Source organism: Amblyomma maculatum, chromosome 11 (genome assembly GCF_055883805.1).
Source record: "Amblyomma maculatum isolate TAMU_Amacu chromosome 11, ASM5588380v1, whole genome shotgun sequence".
Taxonomy (NCBI): domain Eukaryota; kingdom Metazoa; phylum Arthropoda; class Arachnida; order Ixodida; family Ixodidae; genus Amblyomma; species Amblyomma maculatum.
Genome location: NC_139354.1, coordinates 162,905,496 through 162,920,447, shown reverse-complemented (window position 1 = coordinate 162,920,447; position 14,952 = coordinate 162,905,496). Strand labels below are relative to the sequence as shown.

Below are 14,952 nucleotides of genomic sequence, written 5' to 3'. Positions count from 1 at the left end.
GCGTCTTCTTTTCGCCGCTTTTCACCAACAAGCTACGCTTCTTGAATTGTACGCAAATTGAAGCACGTAACTCGCTTCTGATTTTCACGAACTGCACCGCTGTCGTGACGTTTTCGATTCCTATTAATGTTAGACGAGACCAGAACGTGACAGCGCCTAACTAGAGCAGTATACGACGTGCAAGGTGAACAGACCAGCATTTCGCATATAAGGTTTGACTGCTTCCTGGAGAGTGTGCTTAAATATAGGTTCGCTTATATAATTAAAAAAAAATGGCAGCACTTAGCATAGGGACAGAAAAATAACACATATGCGCCAATTAGCCCGAATCCGCCCTCTGCATCATTTCGCCTGTGTTCACATCTCATGACCTGCTTCATTCCAGACAGTGCCCGCATATACCGGAAACAGGATTGCCTGCGCTGTGAAGGTAAGAGCAGCGAAATAATGAAACACCTCGAACCTGCATGAGGCTGTACACACCCTTCATTTGGACCGCGCATTTCCCGAAAATATCCGAGGACACTGCCGTAATGGACACTTATTCACGAACATTGTACACAGTCGTCCTTGAGCATATAGAATTTGCAACAGTGCACGAGCAACACCAACTATAAAGAGCTTGCCCAGTAGTTTTTGCCGTTCGTTGCTTTTTTTTTTTTTTTTTTTCTGAGACTGGGTTAAAGCAACACCCACCGTTTGGACAGGGAGAGCGGGAAAGGAACAAACGGCGGTGAACGCGTGCGTACCGTTCTGAGAGCAGTGCTGCCAAATGCAGTCATGTCTCCATCCGGCGCCTCAGTGAGATCTGATAACACTAGCCACAACCACTGTTTGGGTCCGGCCACGGGCCAGCGTTACTATGTGCGTGGTCTTCCCGCTGAGCGTATGTTTTTTTTTTTTTTTTTCACACAGCTTTTTTAGCGACAGCTGTCCGCGCTGTGGGGGAGTCATGCCTGTCGTCTGCGCATTGCCACAGGGAGCAAAGCACAGCGCACGCTTGGTTGATTTGTACTTTATCTGTCGCCTCCCAAACAGTGTGGCTTACTGTTATTGTGGTGAGTCAGCCGTCAAACGAAGCGCCGCCAGCCAAAGCTCGCGGGCGTGCAGGCTGAGGCGCGCCCCGGCTACAGCCTTCTAGAACACGTGTGTACTCAACCCAATGCAATGTCGTTCCGGCCTAGTATGAGTAGCGGCTTTCGTTGCTTGGTGTGCACAAGGCAGAAAAAGGCCGCTATCTGAAAGCCGGCATGCAGCTCACTCACACGAGAAGCGATTAACCGTTTGCACAACACGGCGGACCCACGGAAGAAAGGAGGCCTTCCGAAGAAATGGCTAAGCGGAATTAGGTGCTCGAAAAGCAGTGCTGTCATAAATTCAACCTGCCAGCTAGAGACCCAAGGACATACTATGACTACGGCAAATTGGGTTTAATTCAACCCCAAATGTCTGCTTTGTTAGTATTAAGTCTTGGAGTGAGTGTGAGGCGCTGTAGTGTTGTGCGTTCGAGAGTAGGTGTCACCCAAACCCTCCAAAGCTTTTTTTCCCGAAGTCTTGCTTTTGTTGGGACCTGGCAGACGCTTTAATAGCTAGTATGCAAGCTGGAGTGAAGATTGCTGGAAAACGTATCAACAACCTTAGATATGCGGATGATACCACTTTAATGGCAGAAAGTGAAGTGGAACTCAAGAGGCTTCTGATGCGCGTACAAGAAGAGAGTGAGAAGTTTGGGCTTAATCTGAACATTAAAAAGACGAAGATCATGGCGTCTTGCCCTATCAAGTCCTGGAGCATCAATGGACAAGAAGTGGAAGCTGTGACAGATTTTCTGTTCTTGGGCGCCAAGATTACCTCGGAAGGAGACTGCAGCCATGAAATTAGGAGACGCCTGCTTCTGGGAAAGAGAGCAATGGTTAGCCTTGACCGCCCAGTAAAGAGCAGAGACATTAGTCTGCCAACCAAGATCCGTATAACCCGTGCTATGGTATTTCCAGTTGTGATGTTTGGATGCGAGAGTTGGACTGTGAAAAAGGCTGACCGCCGAAGAATTGACGCGTTTGAATTGTGGTGCTGGCGAAGACTCTTAAGAGTTCCTTGGACTGCCAGAAGATCAAATCAGTCGATATTGTCGACCATAAACCCTGACTGCTCATTGGAGGGTCAAATTCTAAAGTTAAAGCTCAGCTACTTTGGTCATCAGATGAGAAGAGAGGAGTCGCTGGAGAAAGATTTGATGTTGGGAAAGGTTGAGGGTCGCCGGAGAAGGGTAGGCAGCGAACGCGATGGTTAGATGGCATTCTCGAGGCATTGCAGATGAAGCTATGTGATGTTAAGAAGATAGTGAGAGACCGGAAAGCGTGGCGTGACATGGTTTATAGGGTCACGAAGAGTCGGACACGACTGAACGCCTGAACTGAACTGAACTGATGCAAGAAATTTGGCACTCTCTGGTGCGACTCTCGCTTTGGCGGCATGCATACAAATAGTTAATCCTCAGCTAGCCATCTTTATGTTAAGAAAATGTAGGGACACTTGTAACATTCTCAGCTAACATGTCATTTTAACCAAATCCAACAAATTGCAGCCTGCGTGGCTTTGAGGCAGCGGGTTCGCTATTTCTGCAGCCTTAAACCGGCACCACTTTTTCGTTTTATGTCGTGACGTACCAAGCACAGAAAACCATGCTTTCGATAAGGAGCCGTTGAAAGCCGATATAAACGTGGTTCACCTCTACAGTGAAGCTGATCTTGGCAAAGTACGAATATACTGGCACTAGCGTGTGCGGGAAAGCTTTCTATCCAGATATAGTTAAACTCCTTAAGTTATCGGATAAGGCTACCGAGGTTTCAAATACTAACACAATATGCTTTTTTTTTTTTTTTTTTTTGCTGAGTTTGGATGCGGACTTCTTGAAGATTATCGTTCCAGGGAACCGAGCCGCACGCTACGGTTTTGTGAAACAGAACTACACCAGTTGCTCACCCCCCGCCAGTGCGCCTATTCGTGCGTGGTGCTTCTGAAGTGTGATATTTCTACAACAACCAATTTGTCTTATGTTGCTTTTGACACAGGACAGCGGTATCCGGTAAACGACGGCACTCTCCCAAGGGACGAACCTGCCTATGTGCTTGATGCTGAATTTCTGCATGTGCTTTCCCTGCACCTTATTGCACACGTCAGCCAATTTTTGGAAGCAATAAAAACTAGAAGGCGTCTTTTAAGCGGTGGTAGATTTGTTGGTAATATGGAATGACAACAGCTCTTGCGGTTCTTCACTGCGGCTCCTTTACACTCATCACTGGGCAAACAGAAGTGACCACTTCACAGGGAACAGTGTTTGCAGCCAGACATGTGTCACTTCATGTAAGCAGGATTTGCCAAGAGGTTTTAACAATACCCTTCTTAAGAGCTGTCATGAAATCGGCGCACATTTTTATTAAGCCGGCACGGCGTCGCATCGAAGGGGGCTACGTCTTTCTCGAAAAAGTCTCCTTCCCAGAGCGAGAGAGCTTTGTACGCGTCCCCCTCTTTCTCATCACCCGGCGATGACGATGATTCATCAGTCTGGAAGATGCCAGCCGTCTCTAGAAGGTTCGACGGCATCTGACCAATGACGACGCGCGGCTCGACGGGAGGAAAAGGGAACGGATGGATGGATGGATGGATGGATGGATGGATGGATGGATGGATGGATGGATGGATGGATGGATGGATGGATGGATGGATGGATGGATGGATGGATGGATGGATGGATGGATGGATGGATGGATGGATGGATGGATGGATGGATGGATGGATGGATGGATGGATGGATGGATGGATGGATGGATGGATGGATGGATGGATGGATGGATTGAATATGGATGGATGGATGGATTGAATATGGATCGAAAGATAAAACATTATCACTACCGCTCAATATGGCTTTCGTAAAAACAGATCGACTGAGTTAGCTCTCCTTGCTCAGAAAGAGTTCATACTAAAAAATTGTGAATCAAAAAACATGGTACTCGGATTATTTTTAGATTTTTCAAAGGCGTTTGACCTTGTTAATCACTCTGTGCTGCTTAAGAAACTGGATCACTACGGCATCAGAGGCATAGCTCATATGCTGATTTCCTCATACTTGCGACATAGGACTCAGTTTGTTAGTATTGCCGGTGAATGCTCCCAGTTGAAAGCGGTAGCTTCTGGCGTTCCGCAAGGGAGCATTTTGGGTCCATTTCTTTTTGTTCTTTATGTTAATGATATTGTCAACATCGACAGCACTGCAGAGTACATAATTTACGCAGATGACACTAGCCTGTTTTTTTCGGGTACTTCAACAGCTGATCTCGCAAATCGAGCTAATAAAACCTTAAAAGAAATAAATACTTGGGCGGCTGATAATCACTTAAGGATTAACGTTAGCAAAACTGCAGCAGTCATGTTTCACCCACGTCATAAACATTCTGAACCTCCTCTAATTGAATTAAACAATACCAGAATAGAATTTGTGCAGTCTGTGAAAACTCTCGGCGTTTACTTTGCAGCAGATATGTCGTGGAATGATCATATTAATTACGTAGTTCAGAAACTTTCCAGAACAGTTGGTATCATGCGCCGAAATTGCTTTAATTTTCCTACGTCAGTTAACATGTTACTTTACCACTCTTTGTTCTCTTCCATAGCCAACTACGGATGTATGGTGTGGGCAACAACAACAGCTGAAAATATTAACAAACTCACTGTCTTACAAAAGCGCATTATACGCATTGCATGTAAAGTGCCGTATTTCTTCCACACTGCAAGCCTTTTCCATCAACACAACGTTATACAAATGAAGTCCATTTCATTTCATTTCATTTTATTTCCTTAAAGGCCCCAGGAAGGGGTGTTACATAAGGGGTGGGAAACATTATAAAAACATAGTTATTGTACATATTTTTTGACATTTTCAAGAAACTTGGATGAGCAGGTGATAACAGCGATGTCACCTGGAAGGCCGTTCCAGTCTGCAGCTGCGCGGGGAAAAAAGGAATTCGAAAAGGTAACGGTGCGTGACAATGGACGGGCGACGAGCAGGCGATGACTGGTGCGGGGTGATATGCGTGCTGGGGGAAGAATATAAGGAGCTGCCCGCATGGGACTGTTGAATATTTTATGGAATAAAGAAAGGCTTGAAGTGCGACGACGGAGAGATAGTGATGATAAACCTGAGGCTGTTTTTAGGGCAGAGACACTAACATCATAAGAATACAGGGCATGGATGAACCTGGCAGCGCGATTTTGAACGGACTCGAGAGAATTAATGAGGTAAGCTTGATGGGGGTTCCAAATGGGTGACGCGAATTCCAGTTTAGACCTGACGAGTGAATTATAGGCTAAGAGTTTAACATGTTGAGGCGCGCGATGTAGATGACGTTTTAAGAATCCTAATGTTTTATTGGCCGATGATATTGTGTTAGTTACATGCAAATTCCAAGAAAGATCACTAGAAAGTGTTACGCCTAAATATTTATATGACTGAACAGGTTGTACGGGCACTCCAGAGATTACGTAGGAAAAAATAAGAGGATTACGACGACGGTGGAAGGATAAAAGTTTACATTTATGTGGGTTAAGTTCCATTAGCCAGTGGTCACACCAGTTATGTACAGCATTAAGGTCATTTTGTAGTGTTGATTGATCAGTGGGACCAGTGATGGTACGATAAACTACACAGTCGTCAGTAAACATGCGTATGTTAGAGGTTACATGTGTTGGTAGGTCATTGATGTATATAAGAAAAAGTAGGGGGCCAAGTACTGATCCCTGGGGAACACCTGACGTCACCGGAAGGAAGTTAGAGAACTTATTGTTAATAGTAACAAACTGGGAGCGATTAGTTAGAAACTCTTCAATCCATTTTAAAATGTTGGGGTGCAGATTTAATAGGGAAAGTTTTTATCATTAAGCGTTTGTGGGGTACTTTATCGAAGGCTTTAGCAAAATCTAAAAATATGACGTCGGACTGTTGATTAGAATCCAGGTTAATGTGCAGGTCATGCACGAAAATAGCCAGTTGGGTTTCACAAGAGTAGCCCCTACGAAACCCATGCTGCGCGGGGTGAAAAAAGTTGTTAGAATCAAGGAAGGCCATGATATGGGTATAGATAACATGCTCCATGATTTTGCAGGGTACGCTGGTTAGAGAAATGGGGCGGTAATTTAATGGCGAGTTCTTGTTACCTGATTTAAAGACTGGAACGACCTTCCCACGTTTCCAATCGTTGGGTAGTTGGCCTGTGAGTAGTGACTGCGTGAACAATAATGACAATAAGGACGCACATGTGTCTTTGGTGTTTTTCAGTATTTTAGTGTTGATATTGTCGATACCGGCAGAAGATGACAGCTTCATGTTTTCGATCAATGATAAGATTCCTGCAGGAAAGAATATTAGGGGAGGAATAGGGTGGTGAATAAATGTCTGTTGTACAGAAAGAGGTGGATCACATTCGTTAGTAAATACGGATGAAAACGCTTCATTAAATATGTTGGCGCAGTCTGTATCAGAGATTGTTTCACCTGACTCATCAGCGATTGAAATGGTACGCGCATGTTGTGGATTAATGAGTTGCCAAAACTTCCGGGGGTTAGTGGTCAGCATTTTAGGTAAATCGGAATGAAAAAAGGTGCGTTTGGCTTCACGAATTTTCTTTAGGTATACTTTCTCGGCCTCGTAATACTTATTCCATGAGTTGTCAGTGTGCTGGTTTTTAGCTGAGCGGTAAAGGCGTTTCTTTTTGTTTTCCAAACGTTTTAATGTGTTGGTGAACCATGGGTTTTGTTGGTTGTTTCGTACGGTCATTTTAGGAATAAATTTTTCAACCAGTTCTTCAATTTTCCTTTTGAATAGTGACCAGTTGTCATGAACTGTTCTTTGGTTATAGTTTGACTCAAAAAAAAGTTGGAACGCGCGAAGACCGTTGTTAATGGCAGTATAGTTTCCCTTATCATATAGTTTAATTGTTTGCTTATTGATTATGCGAGAAAAGGGTTTAATGGTGAAACATGCATGTATTATTTTGTGATCACTGATACCTGGATGATATGTGACAGATTTAACATAATCAGGACGGTCCGTCAATATGAGATCGAGGGTATTAGCGCAGTCATGGGTTACACGAGTTGGTTCGGATATTATTTGTACGAGGTTGAAATTAAGGCAAATATCCAGAAATTCGTTAGCATCGCTGTTACCCATAGCTGTTAGAGTCTCCCAATTGATGGTAGGAAAATTGAAATCGCCAAATAGTAGAATGGTGGCATTAGGGTGCTTGATTCTGATTTCATTCAATGCATTGTTAAATTTACGAGGGAAATCTGAACTGTTATTAGGGGGGTTGTAGCAAACGCCAATGAGAACTGAGTGTGGTAAAGAGTGAAGTAAGATCCACAATATTTCGATATCTGATGACAAGTTAATGTAAGTGCATGATAGCTCCTGCCTAGTTGCAATGAGTACTCCCCCTCCCCTCTTGTCTTTACGGTCTTTGCGGAAAAGACGAAAATTTGGCAAGTCAGTTAGGACCTCCCTGTCAGAGATGTCAGAGTGCAGCCACGTTTCTGTCAAGATTAGTAAGTTGCTGGATGATGATAAGACCAGATTAGAAACGATGTCGCGCTTTGAAATAAAACTGCGGATATTCGTGAAAATCGCTGATAAAGAAAGAGTAGGTTGCGGTGCATGTTTAGGACTGTTTGCCGAATGTTGACGCAATGACTGCTATTTAATCTCTTTTATGGTTTGTGAAGCTTCGTCGTAGGTGTAACGCTTAGGACCGATGTGCAGGGTTTTAAAACGCAAGGCGAATTTATCTGTTATTGTTCGTGCGTAGGTAACTAGCTGTTTTCGAACGTTACGGACCGCAGGGGAAAAGTCCTCACCAATGCTATAATTTGTGCCTTTAAGCTTTTTGCCATAAGAGAGGATGGTTTCTTTGGTTTTGGATGATGAGAATTTTACAATGATTGGCCTTATGCGATCTGTAGAATAACGGCCGAGGCGGTGAGCGCGCTCGATTTGATTCGGGTCAATTTCATGTATCACTATAGGCTGTGCTATAAATATAAACTCGCCATAATGAAAAAGGATGACTTCTTACTTACACTTGCTGGGTTAGAGCAAAGCAGAACTGTGCATGATACCCGCGCAGCAGAACCTTGGCATGTTAAGAAATGTCGCACAAACTATGGCAAACAAATGTTGCAGCATACCTTACCGACCCTTCTGAACCAGTTGTACTGCTCCGAAAATATAGATTTAATCAATATTTCTTTGAAAGAATTGCCCCAAATGTTCATGTAGTATTGTACTGTACAAGTACAATGCACTGCGTACTAAAAGTACGTCTCTTTCTTTGTGCCGACGATGTTTTTTTTTTCCTCTCATCTTGTTTGATGTATTGTACTCCGCCGCCGTCAATGCTGCTCTGTAAGAGCAAGCCAGGACCTCTCAAGCTGTTTATACAGCTTTTTCCCTGGCTGTCCTCGCAACACCAGTTGCGGAAATAAACCTTCAACCTTCAATATAGGAGCGTCCCCTTTGAAACGGGGTGGTAGCAGTAGCTATCATGCTCATTTTTCTCCATATATCTTAATTATTGATTTAGAATGGTTAACTAAACCATCATTCTATTTATTAAATTTTTGTTCCTACATTACTAACATTATGTCACTTCTCTGCTTTTAAGCCACCAATCTTCCAGTCGTCTTTTGCTAGCTTCCATCGCCGGTTTATTCACCCGGCCACTGGTATCTCTAAACCCCAGAGCTTCAGGAACAGTGATTGCGTCTGCACCAACTTCCGGATGGATACCATTACATTCGAGTATAATATGGTCAATTGTTTCACTGGAGTTTCCACATACAGCACATGCGTCATCTCCATTGTTAAATTTCTTGTTGTAGCTGCTTGTTCTAAGGCACCCTGATCTAGCTTCAAAAAGTAGGGCACTGCCTCTTGAGTTATCAAAGAAATATTCCTTCCTGATCTGCATTTTTCACTTTCGGCATAATTCCACACTCTGTTTCTTGTCCATTGAATTTATCCAATTTTTACCTTCTGTTTTTTTCACCTGTTGCTTAATGCTCTTTATTTCTCCGTCCTTGTGACTAGCATACTTACTAGTTAGTTTCCTAGTTCTTTTTCTCCCTTGTGAGTTCATGCTTTTTAACACTTCAACAAGCGAAGCGCCTTGGCGCGTCTTAACAGACAGCCGCGGCGGTCGCGTCGCTTTAGTCAGTCAACCAGTGATTGCGGCTTGTTCGCAAGTGCTACAGCTGAACTCTCGGGGATCACCCGCTGCTGGCAAGCCCACAGACCTGCGAGGGAGCGGCGCTCGTCTTCCATGGCGGCCACATCGTGTCTCTCGAGGCGTCGGACTGCAACAGTGCCCGGTGAACAATTTGATGTTTGTTTATGTGACCCTCGTATGTTTTGTATTGTGACCCTCTGTGCTATTGATTACCTCTTTAGTTGCATGCTTAGCGTTGTCTTCTGTGAACCTCTCGTCTGTACATTTTAAGTGATCGTGTGTATTCTATACCGTCTCTTGTTGTATATAAAGTTTGTTTTGTTTGTTAACTTTGACTCTGACCCTTACTCTGGCTTGAACCGGCGACAGCTGAGCACCAAACAGCCACCCCCCTTCTGTCACTACAAGGTAGTTGAATTCCGGCTGAGCTTGCCACGCAAGTCGAGGGCATCTCCTTTGCGACCGGAACAGCAACCTCGCTCACTCTAAGAGTGTCTGGGAGTGTGCGCACCGTTAAGGGCACATCGTTAATAATCCTTCTAATTATTAACGGGTGACAATTATTCTGGCGTCCGCGACAGGACGTTTGGTGCACTCAAGCTCAGAGGATGGAGAATGAGGTCGTAAACAGTGTAGCAGCAGAGCGATAGAGAGAGCGCTGAAGCGGTTGTGAAGGTCCATTGAGTAGTGGTTAGCATTAGGCAGTTGACATTGAAGATAGCAATGCTGTAATGGCGGCTAGTTGGTTTTCCATCATCATGTAGACTCGAGACGAGAGGAAAAGCGAATGCTTCAACAAGCGAAGCTAAGTGTGTGCACGCGCTAGCCTTGGCGCGTCTTAACAGAAAGACGCGGGGCGCCCTATTTATTTAAAGATAAATAAAGAAATGCACTTCCACCCACCTGCTAAGCATAGCGCCAGGTTGAATCATAATGCAACCATACGGCCGTACTTCGCTCGCACTAACGTATTTCGCTTTTCTTTTTTTCCTGACGCGATAGAGCTCTGGAATAAATTGCCTACTCATATTGTACAAAGTGCCAGTAAAACAGCATTCCAGAAAAGTCTAGACCAATACTTTAATGAACGCTAACATGTCGTCCCCCGTGCGTCGCGTACTATTTATTACTTTGTATGTGCTTTTTTGCTTTCTGTGTCATTTGATCCAGCTCAGCAGCTTTCTGAGATGTTGTTTGTATAATTGTAACTCAAAGTGTTTGTTACTGTGTTCTGTCATTTGAAATTTTAGATGTGTTATTGATTTTATATGTGTTGTTGATTCCCTCCCTGTCATGACCCTCAGTAAGGGTTAACAGTATGAATAAATTAATAAATAAATTTATGGAGGTCGCGCCGCTTTCGTCATTCAGTCAGTAATTGCGGCTTGTTTGGAAGTGCTACAGCTGGACTTCCGGGGATCACGCGCTGCTGGCAAGCCCACAGACATACGAGGGGTCTTGCATGGCGGCCGCATCGGGACTCTCGAGCAGGGCTGGGCAAGATGCTTGAAAAAATTATCTTCGATACCGATACTCGATGCCTTCAAAAATGGTATTTCCGATATCGATACAAGATACTGAAGCGAAATCGATTTCCGATACAGATACTCGATACTGTATCTTCGATACTTCGATACATCTCTGAAATCCCAATGCGATAAAGGCGGTAATATTATTAGCGAAGCTGGAATACTTTACCATGCTTTGTAGAACTTTCAGTGGTACCTATATCGCAGTTTTTGTTTTTCTGAACGGGCTTAAATAAGTTCGTCAGCACGGATTAATTGGAGCTCCGCTGTCAGGGCAGCTAGCCTTGTCAGAACTTCACATTGAGTGGAAGCCATGGTTACAGAGCTTCAAAAAGCAGCCTAGCGAACAATTTCTTTAAGCTAGTGTTCTTCGTACCAACCACCCTGTGAGCACTTGGCAACATAAAATTAAATCTGGAACTTGATTTGTGGCTTTCCATTTCATATACCACACTTTAATTACCCAATGACCCCTTCCGTTTTCCCTTTGCTATAAGGCTCAGTGTTGCGTGCGCTTGGGGAACTGAGCCGGTATTTTGATATTAGTGCGATAGCAGACTTTTGAAGCTCTCAATCTGTGTTATTATCTAGAGGATAACAAAAATAAAATGGCTGAACGTTCTAATCAGTTCAAGGCAAATAAGAAAAGCTTCTCTTAATTAGTCGCACGGTTACTCTTGATGAAGGGGCCAGAAGAGGGAAGTATAGCCGCGTCGACTCGAGGATCTTGAAGGTAGTTAGATGCTTCCCAGAAAAATTAAGAGGTGCACCATTTTCCACCCTCGGAATTTCAATTTCTCGTCGAAATTAGGCAAAGGAAAGCGCCAACGTATTTTATTTTGGCAAAAAGTCAAGCAGCAGCCACGGGCCAGCTCGCGCGCTGCCTCCTGTGATTGGTTGGGCCTCTCGTGACGTCAACAAAGGTGTCTGCTAGGTCGGCGCCGTTCCCGCCGCTGCACATAAGCGCGGCGCACGGTGGTTTGATGCTTTTTATATGACGATGGAACACATGGACCCGGAGGTGTCATGCATGCGCTATATGTTCGAACCAATAGACCGATCCCAGTTTCACGACGCCACCGCTGTCGCGGTGCATGCTGGTACATGTCCGGCCGCCCGGACAGCCTTCGTGTGTATGCCTGAGTGCATTGGAAAATTCATCTGTCTCCTTCCTGGGCGCTGTAACAGCACATAGCACATATATTACTCTAGTTTCATGTATTTATGCAATAGCTTATACAGCTCGTTCGGCCGAAAAGCCGTCGGCATTGTTGTAGTAGTAGAAGTAATAGTTGTCGGCACCACATGTCAGAAATAAAGAGGGCTGCAAAATCCTTACGCTGGAAATTTGTCCACTGATTGATAATTGATTGGTATTTGATAGGCGACGATGAGCTAATAGAATCAATGTGATTATTTGATTCAAAAAGGAAAAAAAGAAACAGGAAAATGGATGGTTCAATAGTCTCAAAACGCTCAGATATGAAAATACAATTTCATGATGCTTAGAAAATTTAGTGTAATTTGCCACCTAATTGGTTGAAATAATTGAAAAATGAAAACTTGTGTGTCCTATTAACCGAATGAAAGGCCAGTGCTAGATGGTTCTGTTTATGAAAATTTTGAATGCGTAAATAAATTAAAAAAAAATAAAAACTAAAAAAACGGGGCCTTAAAGGTGTCAAAATTATTTGTACTTTAAAGCCAATGCTTGATCATGCATTAGTAAAATTTAGTGTGTAATTGATCAGTTAGGTAATTGAAATATTTTAAAAATCAAGAATTAGAAAAGTGGGGTTGAAAGGTGTCAAATGCTCGAAATAAAAAGCCAACGCGTGATGATGCTAATCAAGAAAATTTAAAATGTGTAATTGGTTAATTAACTGAAATAATTGAAAAAAGTAAAAATCCAAAACAGGAGGTTTAAAGGTGTCAAAACGCTTGGGATGAAGAGTCAATGCTAGAGGGCGCTAAATGACAAAATTTAGAGTGCGTAATTGGTCAAAAATTAATTGAAATAATTGAAAATCTTGTGTTATAAAAAAGGTGGTTCACAGGTGTCAAAATCAGTTTGACATCCTTAGGTGCACTTTTTCATTTCATACAATCATTGAGATATTTATTTGGTCACTTATATGCTTTAATTTTTTCATATCGTCATCAAGCATTTCGTCATCATCATTATCGTCAGCCTAACTATACCCACTGCAGGGCGAAGGCCTCTCCCATATTTCTCCACTTAACCCGGTTGTGTGCTAGCTGCATCCACTTGACCCCTGCGAACTTCTTAATCTCATCCGCCCACCTAACTTTCTGCCGCCCCCTGCTACGCTTTCCTTCTCTTGGAATCCAGTTTGTTACCCTCAGCGACCATCGTTTATCCTCTCTTCGCATATGTCCTCCCCATGTCCATTTCTTCTTCTTAATTTCCGCTAGAATGTCGGTAACATGAGTTATTTCTCTGACCCACTCTGCACGCTTCCTATCTCTTAATGTTACCCCTATCATTTTTCGTTCCATAGCCCTCTGTATTGTCCTTAACTTAAGTAGAACCCTCTTGGTTAGCCTCCACGTTTCAGCCCCATAGGTGAGTACAGGTAAGAAGCAACTGTTGTATATTTTCCTCTTGAGCGAAACCGGTAAGCTGCTAGTCATAATCTGCTAGTGCTTGCCGAATGCGCTCCATCCCAATCTTATTCTTCTCGTTATTTCCTTTTCATGGTCCGGAACTGCGGTTACTACCTGTCCTAAGTAGACATATTCGCCTAGTACTTCCACTGCTTCGCTACCTAACGTAAACTGCTGTTCCTTCCCGAGGATGTTGAACATTACCTTAGTGTTCTGCATATTGATCTTTAAGCCTGCCTTTCTACGTTTCCTGTCTAGGTCATCAATCATAATTTGCAGTTCATCCCCCGAGTGACTTAGCAAGGTAAAGTCATCGGCAAATCGCAGATTACTGAGGTATTCTCCATCTACCCTTATCCCTAACTGCTCCCATTCCAAGTCTCTGAATACTTCCTCTAAGCAAGCTGTGAATAGTACTGGGGAGATCGTGTCTCCTTGACTAACACCTTTCTTTATGGGAATTTTGTTACTTTCTTTATGCAGAACTATGGTTGCTGTGCAGCCACTATATATATCTTCCAGCACTTTCACTTACGGCTCATCTTCCCACTGATTTCGCAATGCCTGCATTAATGCCGAAGTTTCAACTGAGTCAAATGCTTTTTCGTAATCAATGAATGCTATGTATAAGGGCTATGTATGCTATGTATAAGGGCTATGCTATGTATATTAGTAAGATTAACGCAACAGATTAGTAAGAAAGAAACCCATCAACGAATTAGCGGTGGGTGGGAGGGCAGAAGAGTTCAGGATCTCGCTACAGAATGGATATTCAGCTCTAACCGAGGATGGCGACATTACCCTAGGAGCAATGAACAATAATTTCACAGATATCATTTCTGAGTGCGCGTTAGAAGTAGGCGGTAGGATAGTTAGAGAGGATACCGGTAAGCTGTCTAAGGAGACGAAAGATTTGATTAAGAAACGCCAGAGTATGAAAGCTTCCAATCCAACAGACCAGATCGAATTGGCCGAGATATCAAAGCTAATCAACAAGCGCAAGGTGGCCGATATAAGGAAGTATAACATGGAGAAAATTGAGCATGCTGTAAAGAACGGGGAAGCCTTAAAGCGGTAACGAAGAAATTGGGCATAGGCAAAAACCAGATGTATGCGATAAGGGACAAGGCGGGCAACGTCATCACGAATATGGACAAGATAGTCAAAGTAGCCGAGGAGATACAGATCTCTACAGTAGCCAAAAAAGTCAGGACCGTAATGTGATTGGCGGTAGGGAAAAACAGTCAAACATTCCACCAGTGACGAAGGACGAGGTCAAGAAAGCATTAGAAACTATGAAAAGGCGGAAATTAGCTGGAGAGGATCAGATAACTACAGATTTGCTAAAAGACGGGGGGGGGGGGGGGGGGATATCGTGCTAGAAAAACTGGCCACCCTGTATACGCAGTGCCTGGTTTCATCGACGGTACCGGAACCATGGAAGAATGCAAACATTATGGCTACTATAGAGATCTTGGCCACTATAGAGATCTGTATATAACTCCTCGGCTACTTTG

General features: G+C 43.6%; 1 protein-coding gene across 1 annotated transcript in view; it reads right to left on the bottom strand.

The window, feature by feature from the left end:
• Positions 1-14,952, bottom strand: part of RyR (Ryanodine receptor) — a 1,181,579-nt gene that overhangs the window by 619,924 nt on the left and 546,703 nt on the right. The window lies entirely within an intron of this gene.